This window comes from Coturnix japonica, chromosome 23 (genome assembly GCF_001577835.2).
Source record: "Coturnix japonica isolate 7356 chromosome 23, Coturnix japonica 2.1, whole genome shotgun sequence".
Lineage (NCBI taxonomy): Eukaryota > Metazoa > Chordata > Aves > Galliformes > Phasianidae > Coturnix > Coturnix japonica.
In genome coordinates this window covers 119,954-136,063 of record NC_029538.1, presented here as the reverse complement: position 1 = coordinate 136,063, position 16,110 = coordinate 119,954, and the positions used below count along the sequence as shown (strand labels likewise).

General features: G+C 43.9%; 1 long non-coding RNA gene across 1 annotated transcript; it reads left to right on the top strand.

The window, feature by feature from the left end:
• Positions 1-1,204: 1,204 nt before the first annotated feature.
• LOC107324077 lies at positions 1,205-3,118 on the top strand. Its single transcript, XR_001559399.2, has 2 exons — positions 1,205-1,498; positions 2,412-3,118. It is a non-coding gene; the product is annotated as an uncharacterized LOC107324077 (long non-coding RNA).
• The last annotated feature ends 12,992 nt before the right edge of the window (positions 3,119-16,110 follow it).

The window sequence follows — 16,110 nt, the reverse complement described above, 5'->3', positions numbered from 1 at the left end:
GCCCCATCCCTGCAGCACTGCATGGGGCTGCTGTGGCCAAAGTGCAGGACCAACACTTGTCTTGCTGAACCTCATCCCACTGGCCTCCACCCAGGTCTCTCTGCAGGGCCTTCCTACCTTCAGACAGATCGACACTTCCACCCAACCCTGTGTCACCTACGAAATTCACGAGGGTGCACTGAATCCCCTCGTCCAGACCATTACTGAGGATATTACACACGGCTGGCGCCATTACAGACCGCTGCGGTCTTAACACCACCCGTGGCCGGTCCCGAGCCGGACCTCGCCCCGCTCCAGATCTCACGCAGGGTCGTGAGGGCGGCGGGCGGCCCCGGCGGAGCTCCGAGCTCCTCACATTGGCAGCGCGGACTGACACCTCGTGTCCCCGTCCTTTACGGACCACCGGCGGGCTCTATCTCCCCTGTTTTCCCACTCGGCACTCAGGCATTCTATGGGACAGTGTTTTCACTTCTTTTTTTTTTTTTTTTTTTTTTTTTTTTTTTTTTTTTTTTTTTTTGTTCTCAGCTCTTTGCAGCCGGAGCTTCGCAGTCTGACCGCGCTGGGCGCTCCCGTACCCGTGCTTCCATTTACAAACTCCGCTCCCCTCCTCCCCCAGGCGGTAACTACCCCACTACACCACTACACCACTGCACGGCACGGGCATCGACCCCGAGAAGAGTTCTCCCTCATGAAGGGACTCCGTGCGTTATGAGGGAGAAAAGGGCCTCCTTGACAGTGGGAGGAGTGGGTCTGAGGAGTTCATCCGTCACTTTCCACAAAGGGAAATGGCGCTGGGGGCCGCCCGGGCTCCGTGCGCGCCTCACGGGGGCGGCGGTGAGAAAGGAGCGCGCCCCCGCCTGCAGCCGGACTGGAACTCTTTCTCTGCCGCTTCCCCCCCACCCCCTCCTCATGAGCGGGAGTTTCCAGGAAGCGCTGAGGAGCCGCAGTACCGCTCAGCGGCCCGCACAGCGCGCCCCTTCCGCCGAAGCCGTGGCAGGAACGCAAAGTAGTCCCAGCACCTCTCTGCTCTAAGCCGCCGTAAAACGCCGTCCCGCTCTCCTCTCGCGACAGATTATTACAGAAGCGGGAGGAAATAAATGTTTAGCTCTTCTTCTCGTCCTGTGGATTTGCGCGGAAAAAGTGAGGAAGTGGGGGGAAGGGAGGTTAGAAAAATAAGAGCCGGCTGCGGCGGAGAGATCCGCGGGCGCGGAGGAGTGAGGCGGCACTGGGCGCTGTGCGCGAGGGAGGGGTGAGCGGGAAAACGCGGCGTGGAGCCGGGAACTGCGCCCCCGCCCCTCACACGGGGAGCGGCGCTGAGGGGCGGCTGCTGCCGCTGCTGCCTCCGCTGCCGCCTCCGCTGCCTCCCACCCCGCAGGCGGACGGGTGCGGGGGCGGCTGTGGAAGGCGAAGTTTGGGGAAAAGTTTTCCCCCGCCTCGAGGTGGAGGGCCAGGGGTCGCGGCTCGGCCCCGCCTGTTGGGACGCGTCCCTCGGCGGCAGGTGAGCGGCCCGGGCTGCTCTCGCCCTGTGCGACAAGCGGCGTTTCTGTCGGCGCTCGCGGGCCCTCCGCTCGGCCCGCAGCTGGGCCCCGGCCCGCGGAGACTCGCTGGATCGTGCGAGGGAAGTTCGGCCCGGAACTGCCCCGGGCGTTGTGTTTGGCTTTGGGTCACGCCGACCACCGCCCCGCCCCGTTACCGCTCCCCGTGTCCCGTCCCCCCTCCCCGTTAGCCCTGTGGTGAGAAGACAAAAGCCAAACGAAGACCCTGCTCGGCTCCCCGAGCCCCACGTGCCCGCCTTGGGAGCACAGCAGCAGAACAAGGCTGCGCTAATCGCGACGCCTCGCGCCGCTCTCCCCACCCCCCTCCGCAGCCCCATCCCCCACTGCAGCTCCCACAGCCGCGCATCCCTCCCATTAACGCTGAAAGGGGAGGACAGGAGCTCTGATGGGTTTTTCTCAGGCTGACTCTGTTTTTTCCCCCCACCAGCTAATACCAGCTCGCAGCCCTGCATAAGTGCAAAGCACGCATCTGGCTCTGCGAGCGTATCGACTGAATGCCCCCTTTCCTCTGAGACGTGCGAGAAAGAACCAATTCCCCTTGTTTTGCTTATTCATTATAAGGGCTTGGCAGTGTGCTTTTTATAAACGTGAGATCTCTCGTTTTAGAAGCATCTGTGCTTTAAGAATAAGGTTTTGTCTTCTATCGTTACTCTTGATAATAATCTCTTGAAGTGCTCCATTTTTTCCTTTAAAGTTCTTTTTTATTACCTTTTGTGAATCAGTGAAGGTCAGTTTAACCCTTCATGTATGAAAATCGGCAGTCACTGTACAAAAAGGTTGCTTTATTCTTTACTGATTCATGTTTATGATAATATTGCATTGAGTGAGAGTTTTTTTGTTTTATTTTCCCCCCAGATAAGTCCTGGTGCATGCTGGAAGAAGCGTGTGCTTCAGCACTGATTAAAGTCATGTATGAGTTAATGAGAAGCTTGCAGAGTATCTGAAGCAAGAGAAAATCTTTAACCAGCTCTGCTGTTCCCTCTACATAGCACAAACTTGTAAGCTGTAACCAGAAGGTGGATTGAATATGTGAAATGCTGCAGTAGGAGACTCTTGTAATTGCATCACAGGTGGATGCTCAATTAATGTGTTATTGTCACCATACCTAAAAGTTCGGGCTTTGTTGTTTTGTGTTTGTTTTTCTCAAATTTCTGTAAGATGGCAAAATATATTTAAATCCTTGGGTGCTACAAACCTACAAAGTAGTATTTTCTGGCTTGGTTTTTAATTTTAAACAGTGCCTTTGTTTGTTGAGATGTTGTTTTGTTGCTTTTTTTTTCCTTTTTTTTTTTTCCCCTTTTTTTCTTTTTTTTCCCTATGCTAACTGCTTCCTGGATTAATAAATTGGTAATACATAAGAGACTCTCAGGTGGTGCAGGCACGCAGTGGTGTAATATCAACATTCTAGTTGTGGGACTTCTAATTTAAGAAACACATTGCCAGAAGAAATAAGATCAAGGCTGAATCTTGCTTGCATTTAGGTCCAAATGTAAGATCCCCTTTCTAAGTAGTCCCCAGTGAACACTGAGGGTAATTAAGTAAAAATAAAACCTTTCACTTCAGCCCTCTCCATCGTTTTTCACATAAACAAGAAAATGCAACACTGTTTTCATTATGTGTTCTGATATTTCTTAATTTTGTACTGCATCTTAAATCCTCCAGAGGCTTATAATTGGTGTGATTTGGGGGTATTTCTAGACAATACTTTTAACGAAATCATCTCACTCTGTCCCAAAAGGAGCTGCTGAGCAGTTGTTCTCTTAAAAAACAAAACAAAAAAACCCTGAATTTCTACAGCTTTGTCTTCCACCCCCCCCCCCCCCCCCCCCCTCCCGCCCCCTTTTTCTTTCCCTTAATGGAATTTTCATATTTAATTGCTGAATTCTTCTTTCCTTTGATTGAGTTAAATATTTATTGGGATCAGATGGATTTTTTTTTTTATTTTTTTTTTTTTAAAAAAAAGAAGAGAGCCTTAGTGCTTCATACTGCACTGAGGATACAACATAGAAAGGGACTGAAGGAGAGTTGTTTTGTGCTGGGAAAGTCAGTGCTGTTTTGGGGGAAAATATGTTATAGGAAATGGAAATTAAAAATACATTTTATGCTGGTGGGAACTTTGGAATGAGGCTAAGAGAGGATTTGAAGTCTCAGAAAAGCAGTTATTACAAGGGAAAAAGAAGGACTTTATCATCCATTTGTAAAAGTTCTCCAGCTGAATATCCTTTCGGGGAACTGAAATTTGGCTCAAGTCTGTCTATGAACATCTGTTGAATGGAATTTTAAAAAGGCACAGATTATAATCTTAGTTTCTGTTATCTGTTTAAGCTGGAATTGACAAAAACAAAGTAAAATGCAATGGCTTTTTTTTTTTTTTTTTAATAGTGAGCTGCATGAATCTTCCATATTCTGCAGTGCTGATTACCTGCCTGTGTATGTTTATTCTGTGCATTTTTCCTCTTTGGCTCATAACATGCAGATTTATAGCTTCCGCCCCTGTCTGTAGTTAGTTAATTCCATTACTTTCCTAGAGAGCTTTCAAATTGTGAGGGTTTTTGTTGTTTTGTTTCTATTTTTATTTATTTATTTTCACCAAGAGTCTTTTGGATTTCTGTGTCTCTGGTGATTTTGTACAAGGAATAGAGTGATATATTTGAGGGGAAATTTTGAGAAATGCTGGATGTTACTAGAACTGTTGCCATTTGCTCTGTTTAGTTTTGCATCCTTCCCATCTGTCTTCAACTTGGTTTCTGTCAATGCAATCATTTTGTGTCCACTGTCTCTGGATAGTACTACTTCAGCATCTATTTCTGCAGTGTTTGTAACCTCCTGTTATTCAGGGAGGTCTTCACTATAATTTTCCCTTCTATTATTTTGCTTCTTTTACAGCCCGATGTTTTTGCTGTTGTTTTATATTCCCAGCAAGAATCTTGTGAATGCTTCAGCTCAAAATTTAGGTCATCTCTGATAGAAGAAGGAAGAGGAAACCTAAAAAGTAAGAATAAGATTTCAGTGCACTTTAAAAAGTGACAACTCTTTTAGGGGAAGAAGAAACAAAACAAAACACATGAACTCTTCTGTATTTTATGTTCTGTATGAACTGGGCAGAATGGAGGGGGCCTTTGTTTGATTTCAGGAGGAAAGCTGTGTTATCTTCATGTGACCGTGGTTTCTTACCCTTGTGCTTTGCTGATCGTTTTCATTTTCACACCTGCCTTGAGCTTTAATCACTCAAATTATTCATAGACTTGCCCTGGAAAAAGAAGAGACTGACCTCTTCCCATCTGGAGTAGATAGATTTACTATCAATAATTGTAAATGGACTTGGATGACTTAATGGTTTTAATGCTTAATTTTATTTTATTTTTTTAATTCTGTGACTTTTTTTTTTTTTACTTTTTTTTTTCTCTCTCCTTTAGGGATTCTGCCCACAGTCTTCCCCTGAACTGATAGATCTCTATGGCATAACTTCAAGTTATTCCTTCCAAACTATATCGTTAACGCTGGGCTCACATCTGCAGCATGCTGATGCTGTGAATTGCTGAGTAGTCAAAGAATGCTCAGTTTGCACAGGATCAGGCCTGGAAGTTGCAGTTGTCTTTCCCCCTCCCCACCCCTTCCATAATTATATACAATGTCTTTCATAACAAAGAACCTCAAGACAATTTATGAAATCAGCAGCTACAAAAGTAATGCAGTGCCCGTTGGGGGTTATGTATTCACATTGATTACAATTTAACAATCCCTCAAGCCTGTGGATATCTGAGAGGACTTAGAGTCAACTGCTTTTCAATCCGTACATGTTGCTATAAGCAGCAAGCTGGAATTGATAGATATCTGTTGCTCTTGCCATCAACTCTTGTTTCTCAGTTACTTTAGTAGCTTAATTTAAATTAAGAAACTTGTGAATCTGTTTTGTTTTTCTACTCTTCCTAGCACCTAAATTTCATCTGGCCTAGATGTATAAGAAATACTTTGGTGAATGTGATTTAGTCCAGTTTCCTCCACTAGATCTTTTCTGAATTGTTTCACACTCAGGAGAAGACTTGCATAGCTGGAGTTCACTTGGATAAATTGAACTTGGGGCAGAATAAGATGCAAAATGACAGTCTTGATTTAGACTCAAGAAACTTTGTGTTGTTCTGCTACAGAATCGTACTTGGTAAAAGACAACCAGAGGGAGCCACCTGTAACCAAACACATCTTGGTGATGGAGGGAGCACCACAAGGTGACTTCAGTGAGCTCAGCCATGGGGCTATGTCTTTAGGTAGTCATCCTGTATTTCCTTAATACCGTCTTTTGCATACTGTGCTTCTGTTTCCTCTGTTTTGCTCTTTCTGATACTCAGAATGCAATGATTTGTTTTTTGTTTTGTTTTGTTTTTCCCTACAAACAGATGATAGTTTGCTGTTTCCTTGGTGTCCTCCCATGGTTCCCTGTAGGTTACGTTCTGACACTGATGCTGTGTTTTCTGCAGCTATGTGGAAGTGCCACTTCAAAAATCAGCAGCTCTCAGGCTTCCTAGGTTTTATCTGAGTTTAACCTTTGGTGATTAGTAAACAGTCATGTTAAGAAAATGTGTGGCCCAGTCATTCCTCTTTCAAATTACACAGACTTGTCAAGCAAACTCTGCACCTTTGTCAGTCTACATGTCAGTGTCCTTCTCATCTTATTGCAGTTTCTAGCTATTCTACTGGAGATGGGAACTTGTAAAGATATCTTTAGGGTGATGGATGTTATATGTGGATACAGATAGCAGTATTTTTGGTGCCAATAAGGAAAGAAAATGCTCTCCAACTTCTGAATGTATATGCTAGGTTCTTTGTTAACACTAGGTCATTTGTTTCTTCTTCCCTCTGCTTCACAAGTTTGGTAGGTTATTAATTGAAATTAGTTCTGCTAACTTCATAAATTAGTGATGTATGTCATAGACCTGCCTCTGACCAGAACAAATCTTGCAAGGAAAAAAAGTGCTTTTTTTTTTTTTTTTTTTTTCTTTTTCCCCTAGTTTCTAACAACTGTTTAAGATATACATAGGTCTCTTTGAAAGTAATGCCGCCTCATTATTTCCATGGAAACAACAATAGATACAAAGGGCACGATAACACTATTTGATAGAGCAAAATCTTAGCTGCAAAACACTCCTTTCAACATAGTCACCACCATTATCTGTGCATTTTCACAATGAACAAGAGCCTGCGTGCCACACTCATCAAAATCTGCACTGCCACTACTGCTGAAATGCAGCACCCACCACCTCACTGTGCTCACATCTACTGCTTGATCTCAATAAGTGTTCAACAAGTGTCAGTGAATGCCATGCTGGTGTTTTTTTGTTTGTTTGTTTGTTTTTGGTTTTTTCACATGGAGGAATTTGATTCCACATCTTTACTTCATATGCATGTCCATGTCAGACACCCTTCTGTCAGTGAGCCCCTCTGCTACCCTCTGCCATATGGCAACAAAATATAATGGGCTATTGGCAGGGAGGTTCAACTTCTACTGCTGTGCCATTAACACCTGCCTTACATTGTGAGACAATGTAATATAGGAGGCATCTCTTCTGAAGCAGCTGTGGTAATTGTTTAGCACTATTACAATTTTCCAGGTACCCCTTCAAAAATTGCAGTTGCAAACTAAGCCTGTTTTTCTTCACTCGTAAGTGTCCTCTATGTTAAGGTATTATTTGATAGCTTCCATTTAGCCATGTTATCCTGTTAGCGATAACGCCACTGTTTTTGCCAAAAGATAGGAAAGACATTCCTGGTCTTCACCCAGATTTGCTACAATGTGCGGATATGTCATCATTTACTCCTTAATTTATCAGGCTACATCTTAGACAATAGAACTACCAGAGAGAAAACTGCAGCCACTATAACTGGTGTGGCTTGCAGTGCTGGTTGTGTCCCGAAGGATGCTAATGTGCAGACTGCATCTCTTCCTAATTCCATAGTAACACTGCAGCTAATTCTGATGGTTCCAGCTCTTCTGACTAGTTACCACTGTGCTTTTTGTTTGTTTGCTTTTTTCCAAGTTCAAACAGTACATCTTATATTTGTTCAACATAAGGTTATTTTTTACTTTCAGCATTTTTATAACGTCTCCATTACTTATGGGAGTTGAGGATGTTCTTTTTGATTCTGAGTGTTTGATGAATATATTTGTAGGCACCTGCAAACTTTGTCCTTGCTTCATCTACTCATTCCATGTTTACTTTAAGATAAACCTATCTTCACTCCCCTAGATATGATGGGTCTTTACTTCAACCAGATTAGAGCTTCCTGTTGGTGTTTTGTTATTTCTGAGTAAGGAAAGTCTGATATATTTCAGCTCAGTTGTTGCTTCATCTCCTCTGCTCTCCCAGGGGTCTTACAAGTTCTTTCAGTTCTGTCTTATGTTTTTGATTTTGTGATGTTCCCTACTATTCACATTTCCTCACATATATCCTCTTCATACTATCTGCTGCTTCATGCCTTGCTCATCTCTGAAGTTTGGTAACCATGCTGCATGCAAAAGCATGCTACCTGATTAAAGTTTAATAAAAAAGTTTTAAAAGAACACAGCAAATTAGAATTCACCATTTCCATCTAGACATCTTAACTGAAGGAACAAATCAATGAAGGCCATCAAATCCTTGAGATGAATTAATTTGTAACTGAGATATTGTATGTTGTTTATGCAGAAGTATTTTAGTATCATCCAATCTGCCACAGAGGTTTTACTGCTGACAAAAATTAAGTTGCTTTAGTGTTCTTCCCTATAAATTCTTTTCTTTAGAATTTGGTAATTCTACTAGGTAGTATTTACTTTAGAGTCAGTGTGTGGCTGTGCCTTGTTAGATAAAAGCTGCAATACTAAAACTGTTTTACTGAACTTAGCTCCTGACCTACCTTCTAAGGCCACGTCTACAAAGGGATGATACATCAATCCAATCTTTTTGATCTAATTACAGCTGTTTAACTATATTGAGCACAAGTGCATTCATTCTGCTTTGTTAGGCTGATTTAAAGTATTTTCACTGTTAATTGTGTGCACATCATCTTTTTTTTTGTTTGTTTGTTTTTGGTTTTTTTTTGGTATCAGTTCACCTCTCAAAATATTCTGTATTGTTATCCCATGGAGTGCTATTCTGCTTCTCAGCTGTATGTTCTTTTTCACAGCAGGCTGACAGGGAATTTTCTGTGTACGGTATACAATTGTACAGTTATACAGTTGAGAGATAAACAGATATTTTGTATGAAAAATTATCATGATAGAAAGGTAATCTATGATAAATGGAAAACACTCACCAATGTTGAAGGTTTGCAGTAAACTCTACAAGGGAGCAATCTCCAGAGGAAGAGATCCTGCCTTAAATGAGATCTAGGAGAGGTGGAGTCAAGCTCCACCCCTTCTGGTAGCACAGCTGAATTGCCTTCACCTGTGCTCCTACAGCTGACTCATTGCTTGCTTCAGGTGTTTAATCAGAGGTTCAGGCTGTTTCCCATACGCTCTGGAATGTGGGAATTCTACAGGTCAAACTGATAATTTACTATTGCTTTTTATCTTGGCATTGATTTTTGCCTGTGCAACTTCTTCAGGATGCTGCAATATGGCACAAAGAATAAGCCAGTAAGTCCATTATAATCCTTATTCCTCAGAGGTCGTATAGGTGGAAAGGTTTTGTTCTACAGCTTTGTAAGTAGCAAAAGCTCTATGTAGTAAAAGAAATGCAAGAAGGGATGATCAACATGTTACTTCTGTGTGGTGTTTCTGGAGCAGCTGACACAGTGCGCTGTGTCTGGGTGGAGTCAGCTTGCTGTGTCTGAATAGCACAGGAGGCCAATGCAGACCATTAGCAGCAACTGAACAGCGGGATGACAGCAGTGCACTCATGGAAAGCTATGCAGATCTCAGCTGCAGAGGTGAAATGCAAAGCAGGGACTTCCCTTAACATGCAGAAGCCCATTGCTGTCTATGGAAAAGCATTATTTCTGATTACTACCAACTGAAAACCATCTGGGTTTGTGTCAGGGATGTTGTTATGTTTGTTTGTTTGTTTGTTTGTTTTAATGCATATAGCTGAAGAAGGTGCTAATCTTCTGTATCATAAAGCGTGGCACTGCATAAGAAGTTACTGAGAGCTTTTCCCTTTAGGCCATAGGGGTTCAAGGAACAAGCATGGCCTATTTGAGCCAGGAGAGAGAATTTACGAAGACTGTGAACAATTTCTTAATGGCTGTACAACGCCTTGCTTGCTGAAGGTGATTTACCATTAGTTGGATGTGGAAGTGAGCAGTACTATAAAACTTTCATAACAGCCCAGAAACTTGAAATTGCTCTGGTTAGTACAACATCTGTAAGAAAAGATAATAAAGAGTGGGTGAAGACAAGGAGCGGAAAGGTGATTTTTTTTATATTATCCAATGAAAAAAAGCCTCAGCAAAGTAGCCACATTGAGGAAGACCTGTGCACTTTTCTCAACAGAATTTTTCTTTCTGTATTTTCTATAGTAGTGTAGCAGTCAGACAGCAGGAATCTTTGGTCCCATGTGGATGTTTAATGTGCTATCTTTAAAAAAATATATTTTCTCCTCATGCTGGTATTTTTGTTGTTTGGGCATCGTTTTTGTTGCTTTACCAAATTTTACTGGATGAAGACTATTACCTGTCCCATTTTCAGTGGACGTGAGCATTTGATTGCCAACATTCAGCATAACTAAGTGGAAGATTGGTATTTCATCCATTCTCAGTTCTCAGGTAAGCGCTTCCCTTTAGTTTCTCTAAGTCACCTGGCATTCTTTTTGGTTTTTTTTAATCAGTTATTATGTGGTGCCTAAAACTGGACACGATATTCCAGCTGAGAATTTCACCAGCACTGAGTTGAACAAGATAACTGTCAGGAGTGTCCTATGTAAAAAACCTTATTAAATATTTCTGTGACGTATTATCTTTATTGTGTTGACTCAAATTCAGTTTGTGATACATTACAACCACTGGCTTCTTTAGTGCAGTACTGCCTGTTGCTCCTCTTCTTGTGCATGCTTCTGACTTGATCCTTGGTTACAGAAAACTGCTGAAAATGTCATGTCTGAAGACGAGGAGAAAAAGAGATGAGCTTTTCCAAAGACACTGCTCCTGTGAAGTCCAAGTGGGTCAGCCTGCCTATGAAAGAGAGATTATCGCTTAATGTTTATCACAGTATCACAGTCTCATGCGGGTTGGAAGGGACCATAGAGATCATCGAGTCCAACCCCCGGGATTCGAGCCTCTGTGCGGCAGAGCAGCACTTCTACCACTTGTGCCACAGGGGGATTTGAATCCGGGCCTCCGATGTTGCAAGCGGCACTTCTACCACTGCGCCAATGGGTGGGAAGGACAAAGTGTTGTCATTATTAAGTTCATAGAAGTCCTAATATGAGCTGGAGTAGGAATGTTTGCAAATGAGAAAGAAGATGGTTACAGTACATGACTCTTAGATTATACTTCTTGATACTTTTTTTTTTTTCACTCTCCTGTAACTCACAAGATGTGCAGAACAACTTAATAAATGTCCCTTTTAATAATAGTTCTGGCTGCCGGAGCTGAGATGAACTGAAGTTAAAATGGAAAGGCTTTTGAAGAAAGAAGAAAACAACCAGAAAAATTATGCAATTCTGCTTTTGTCCAAAATGCTGAGAACATAAAGATGCAATCTATGGATGTGAGGTGTCCTCTTTTGATCTTTCATGTGGTTATCTGGTTAGAACACTACCAGAACCAACCAAACAAATAAGACAAACGTTGTGTTTCTGCCTAATGCCCCTTGTATATTATTGTTTAAAGAAACATGAAGCAGTGGCTGATGAGGAAGGAGTCTGACAGCATGGAACATGGTGTGCTTAAAATAATGAAAAACATACCCACTTGAGAATAGAAGATCCCAGCAAGAGCAGCCAAGGTTTGTTTGCAAAACAGAAGTATTTCTAAAGCAAGTGTATTTTTGTCTGGAGAAATTAAGAGACCTTAGATTGGAAGAATTCAATGGTGAAGTTCTTTGTGATCAAAATTGAAAGTCATTAGCAAAAAAAAAAAAAATAATATTTATATATATAGTGGAAGCCTTTTATAGTCATCTAGGACCTCCTTTTGGAAAGCTCTCCCCTGAGAAAAGATGGTTCTTTCAACTGTTCCTTGCTGAGCCAGAGGGTCATTATAGTGCTGAGGTGAGTCTGTGTGTGTGAGTGGAGGTTTGGCTGCAGCAAGGGTCACTGTTCAGTTCTCCAAGTGCTGACTGACAGAATGTGCTGAGCTTGTGTGTATTCCATTGCTGGGTCAGCTTGCATACTATTCACTGTGTATTTCATGCTGCTTAACCCATAACCCATGTTTGCAGACCAGTCCCATCCTATTTCAGCCTTTCTTTTGTTGGAGTTAGCTGAGCTAAAACTTCTCATTATAGATTCTTTGCTCTTATAACCATCTTAGTGAGCTGTTCTATGACCATTCCAATTTCTATGTATCATCCATGAATATAAACTGTGCACGGAATGTTTTCAGGAGAGTCATTGCAGTAACATCTCAGTGTGCCTTACCTGGCTGTTAGTTCACATTAGACTTCTTCATTTTTTGTGGTGTGTGGTCATTCTGAGACCAAATCGTGCTTTCAGGTCTTTTTCCTTCTCCATTAACTGAAATGAATTCCCAGTTTGCAGGAATGTTGGCTGCTAGTCCCTGGCTGAACAGCCTCATGCTTTGCAATGCTCTCATTACTGCATTCCACTCCTGCTGGTCCAGTTTTCAGAATTCCCGTCTTGTTCTAAAACCTCGTCTGATTTTCCCCTCCAGGTGAGAAATGAGCCTTGTACCTCTCACTGCGCTGGCCACTCTGTACACGTGTATACATATGTATAAAGTAGTCCTTAAGAAAATACAATCTAAGATTAGCCAAAATAAATAAAATGATGTGGTGGGAAAGCAGTGAATCTGGAGGAAGACATGGAGAACACTTGCCATGCTGGCAGTGATTGCATCCAGGACCTGAGCTTTTCAGCAGCACAGCTTACCTGTGTTTCCTGAAAGAAAGAAAAAAAATGATGCTTTGAATACTTACTTAATGATATGTGTTGTTACACCTGTTACCTTTTGGAGCACCTTTCGCTGAGGTGTCTAATTCCAAAGGCAGGAACACAATTGGTGACCTTGGATGGTTTTCTGCTCGGTATACTCTGCTTTAACCAACGCCTTTGTTTTACTGAAGGTGCCTGTGATAGTATCAGCTATTATGAAGGAGTAATATTGGTAAGGTTTGATTGTGGGCTTCTCAAAGTCAGAGATAACAGCTAGATTAAAAATGACCTTGTTTCTCAGCACAAGCAATGAGTTCCAAATGTACCAGTGAAGCCAGTCCAAGTGTGAGTGAACTGCTCTGAGGTATGTACTTGTGAAGCTAAGAACCGGGCTTTTGGGTCAAGCACCATTGAGCTCCCCATTGTGGGTTGGGCTACAGAACTCAGACACTGAAATACACGTTTATGGATGGCTGTAGATGAGTAGGATCATGATCAAGTATTTCAAGGCTGGTCAACACCTTGTTGATCTGGAGCGTTACATTTGTTGTATTAAATTTATTTATTGGTGCCCACCTTCGTACATTTGAAATGAAGGGATGCTAATGAGTGTTCTCCCCATAGCACGAGTATTCAGTAGTCTGTGTGTTCTTTCTCTGTATTGTGTGTGTGTACCTATTTTATATCAACAACAAACTCTTAAAATCAATTTATGAGAGATTTTCAAAGCACGTCATGTGACTGAGTCACAGCTCCGGATGAACTGAGCTATTGTAGAATCTCACATCAAATACTGGAGTGCATTTGCCCAATAGGGGTATTTGAGCAGTGAGCACAGACTCAGCGAACCTCCCCTCGAGGTTTTAGTTCGCTGTGACCTGAGTTCCCCCCCACAGATGAAACCAAAAATCTTCAGCTCTTTTCAAAAGATTTTCTTTTTGTTCTCAATGCAGAGATGCTCGTTTTCTCGAGCGAGGAGCTGCGATGAGTGTTAGGGGCGGATCCTGCGAAGTGCTGAGTACACAGTTAACTTTAAGGGAGTATATGCTTGAAATCCCAGGGACTGCTGCTGTTTGAAATCTCTCATCCACTGAAGCGCTCTGCGGCCCGGGGGCCGATGGGCTGCGCATCCTGTAGGACTGAGCCCTGAGCAGCACACAGCGAACTGTGTGGAATTTTCTTTCTCTGTTTTAAACGTGAGGCTTAACGCAGAAATCCTGACAGATTTAACAACAGTTAGTTCAAAAGCGAGGAATGCAATGTGTAAAGCTGACGTGCCGGGTTTCTTTCTGCCTCTCCAGGCATCCGAGCTCCTTCCTCTCCAGCCGTAGTGCAGCGTTTGCCGCTCTCGGTGCCGCTCCGTTCCTGTGCGATCCTTCTCCATCTTTTCCATCTGCTTCATTCTGTTTGGAAAATGGCAATGTAGAATGTGTTTGGTGTAACCTTAATCCTGACCAGCATCTGGGCTCCGTTTAAAAAAAAAGGAAAAAAGCAGCATCTACTGCAGGCAAGGTTTGTGTGTGTGCTTCCCTGCTCCAGTCAAACCAAGTTGGGACAAAACACCGAGCCCAACAACCAGACATAAACGTAGCAAATAATATTTATTCGAATTGACATTTTTATTAACATGAGGCTGTAATTAATTGGAGGTTTTATCATATTCTGCTGCACAAACGGACAAAGTGCGAGGCTGGAGCTTGTCCCCTCACCTCTGCCCAGTGTGTCACGGCAGAGGCAAAGCGGGTCTGCACCATTTTGGAAAGAGAAAGGAGAGGGGAGCTGTTATCTGCTCCAAAATACGGATAAGTTTAATGCCACCATTAAAAAACCAATAATGTAATGAACTGAAATTCCTGTGCGATGCCTTATGGCATTTCCTTAATAAACTTTTACGGGCCTTGTAGGGGTCCCCAGCAGAGGGACGTTTCTCCTCCCCGCCCCCATCCAGGCTCTCGCGGCCCGCAGTGCCCGCACGGAGCGGGGGGTGGGGGTCGGATGGGGCTCCGCGCAGCGCCCGCGCCTTTGAAAATCCGGCGCTAGATGTCTCCAGCACCTGGAGATCGCGCACATGACTCCGTAATTGTGCACCCTGCGGAGCAGCATTGTGTGCAGCCACACGTTGAAATCGCCGCTTCAGAGCCAGTTCCGATCGCTGGGGTGTGACTCCTAATTACGAAGCGCAGAATAACGCTTCTTAGCCAATTGCGCTTCCCTGATGTTCCCCCCACCTCTCCTTTTATTCCTTCCTTTCTTTCCTTTTTTTTTTCCTGTTTGATTTTCGCGACCCAGAACTCGGTGGCACAGCGCCGAATCTGCCGGGGTTCACCGAGGGCTGCTGAACTTCACTTCCCGAGCAGCCACGGGGGTCGCTTTTGAGCAGCACGAAACGTGGTTGGTTTGATGGTTTTTTGTTTTTTTTTTTTTGGTTGTGTTTTTTTTTCCCCCTCCGAGGCTCTCCGTCCCTCATGGCCACGGTGGAAAAGCACGTTTAAATCCTTAACTCGGCTTTCCCACGTGGTGTGTTGTTCAGCTGCTGTCACAGCACGCAGCGCGCTCATTTGCACGGGGTGAATGCACTTGTTTCCTGCTTGCGCTGAGAATGCGGGAGGTGATGAACATTTTTAATCAAACGGCGTTTCCAGAACAGAACAGGGGGAAAAAAAAAAAAGTGGGAAAATCTGGTGTGTGCTGGGAGACAAACCGCGGCTGTTGGTGCACATACAGGGTGTATTGGGTATTGGATGGGTGTGTGAGCATTGAAGCGGCGCTGGAAGGAGGGGGTGGGGAATTTTTTTGTCATCTTTTTGCCCCGTTCAGAGCTGCCGGTCACACCGTGCGGTGGTTCGGCACTTAGTGGGGAGAAGGGAAGGGGAGGACCCAAAGTTGCATCTGGTCTTTGGACCTTGCTGTAATTTCTAATGGAAGGTGTCCTTTACCTTTAATTATTTAGTTTAAACAGATCTATAGCTCACTTCACGTCAAGGCCTTTTCCCCGCTGTCTCTCGGAGGCGCCCTGCATCGAGCAACGAGATCAAATCTTGGCAAAAAGAGCACCGAAGGATGTGAACCCCTCGGAAAATTCCACTTCCTGTACACTAATGCTTGTCCTTGGGTCTCTCACTCATTCCCGGGCATTTAACAAGGGATTTGTGCCTGAGGCTACAACGTTAACTTTCTAAATAAATGCTGTGCTTCAGAGAATAACCGAGCTCGCTGCTTTCCACCTTCTGCAGCTCGGTACGACCTGCGTCTCCTCTCCTCCTCCTTCCCTCCATTTTATTTCTCCTCCGTCTCTTTTTCAGCAGGCTCAACTCTCTCCTGCTGAACTTGCTGTGAACAAAAGGCTCCGTTCCAGATCCAGCCCGGAGTTGCCGTGAGAAACTTCACTGCGAGCGCTGTCTGTCGTGCTCCCTCCCTTGCTCGCTCGCTCCCTTCCTGCTCGGTAAAATGGCAGTGCAAAGCTTTTGAAAAGGGTGAAAACCTCCTTTCTCGGCGCCCGCCTCTCCCGCAGCAACATCACCCCCCCCCCC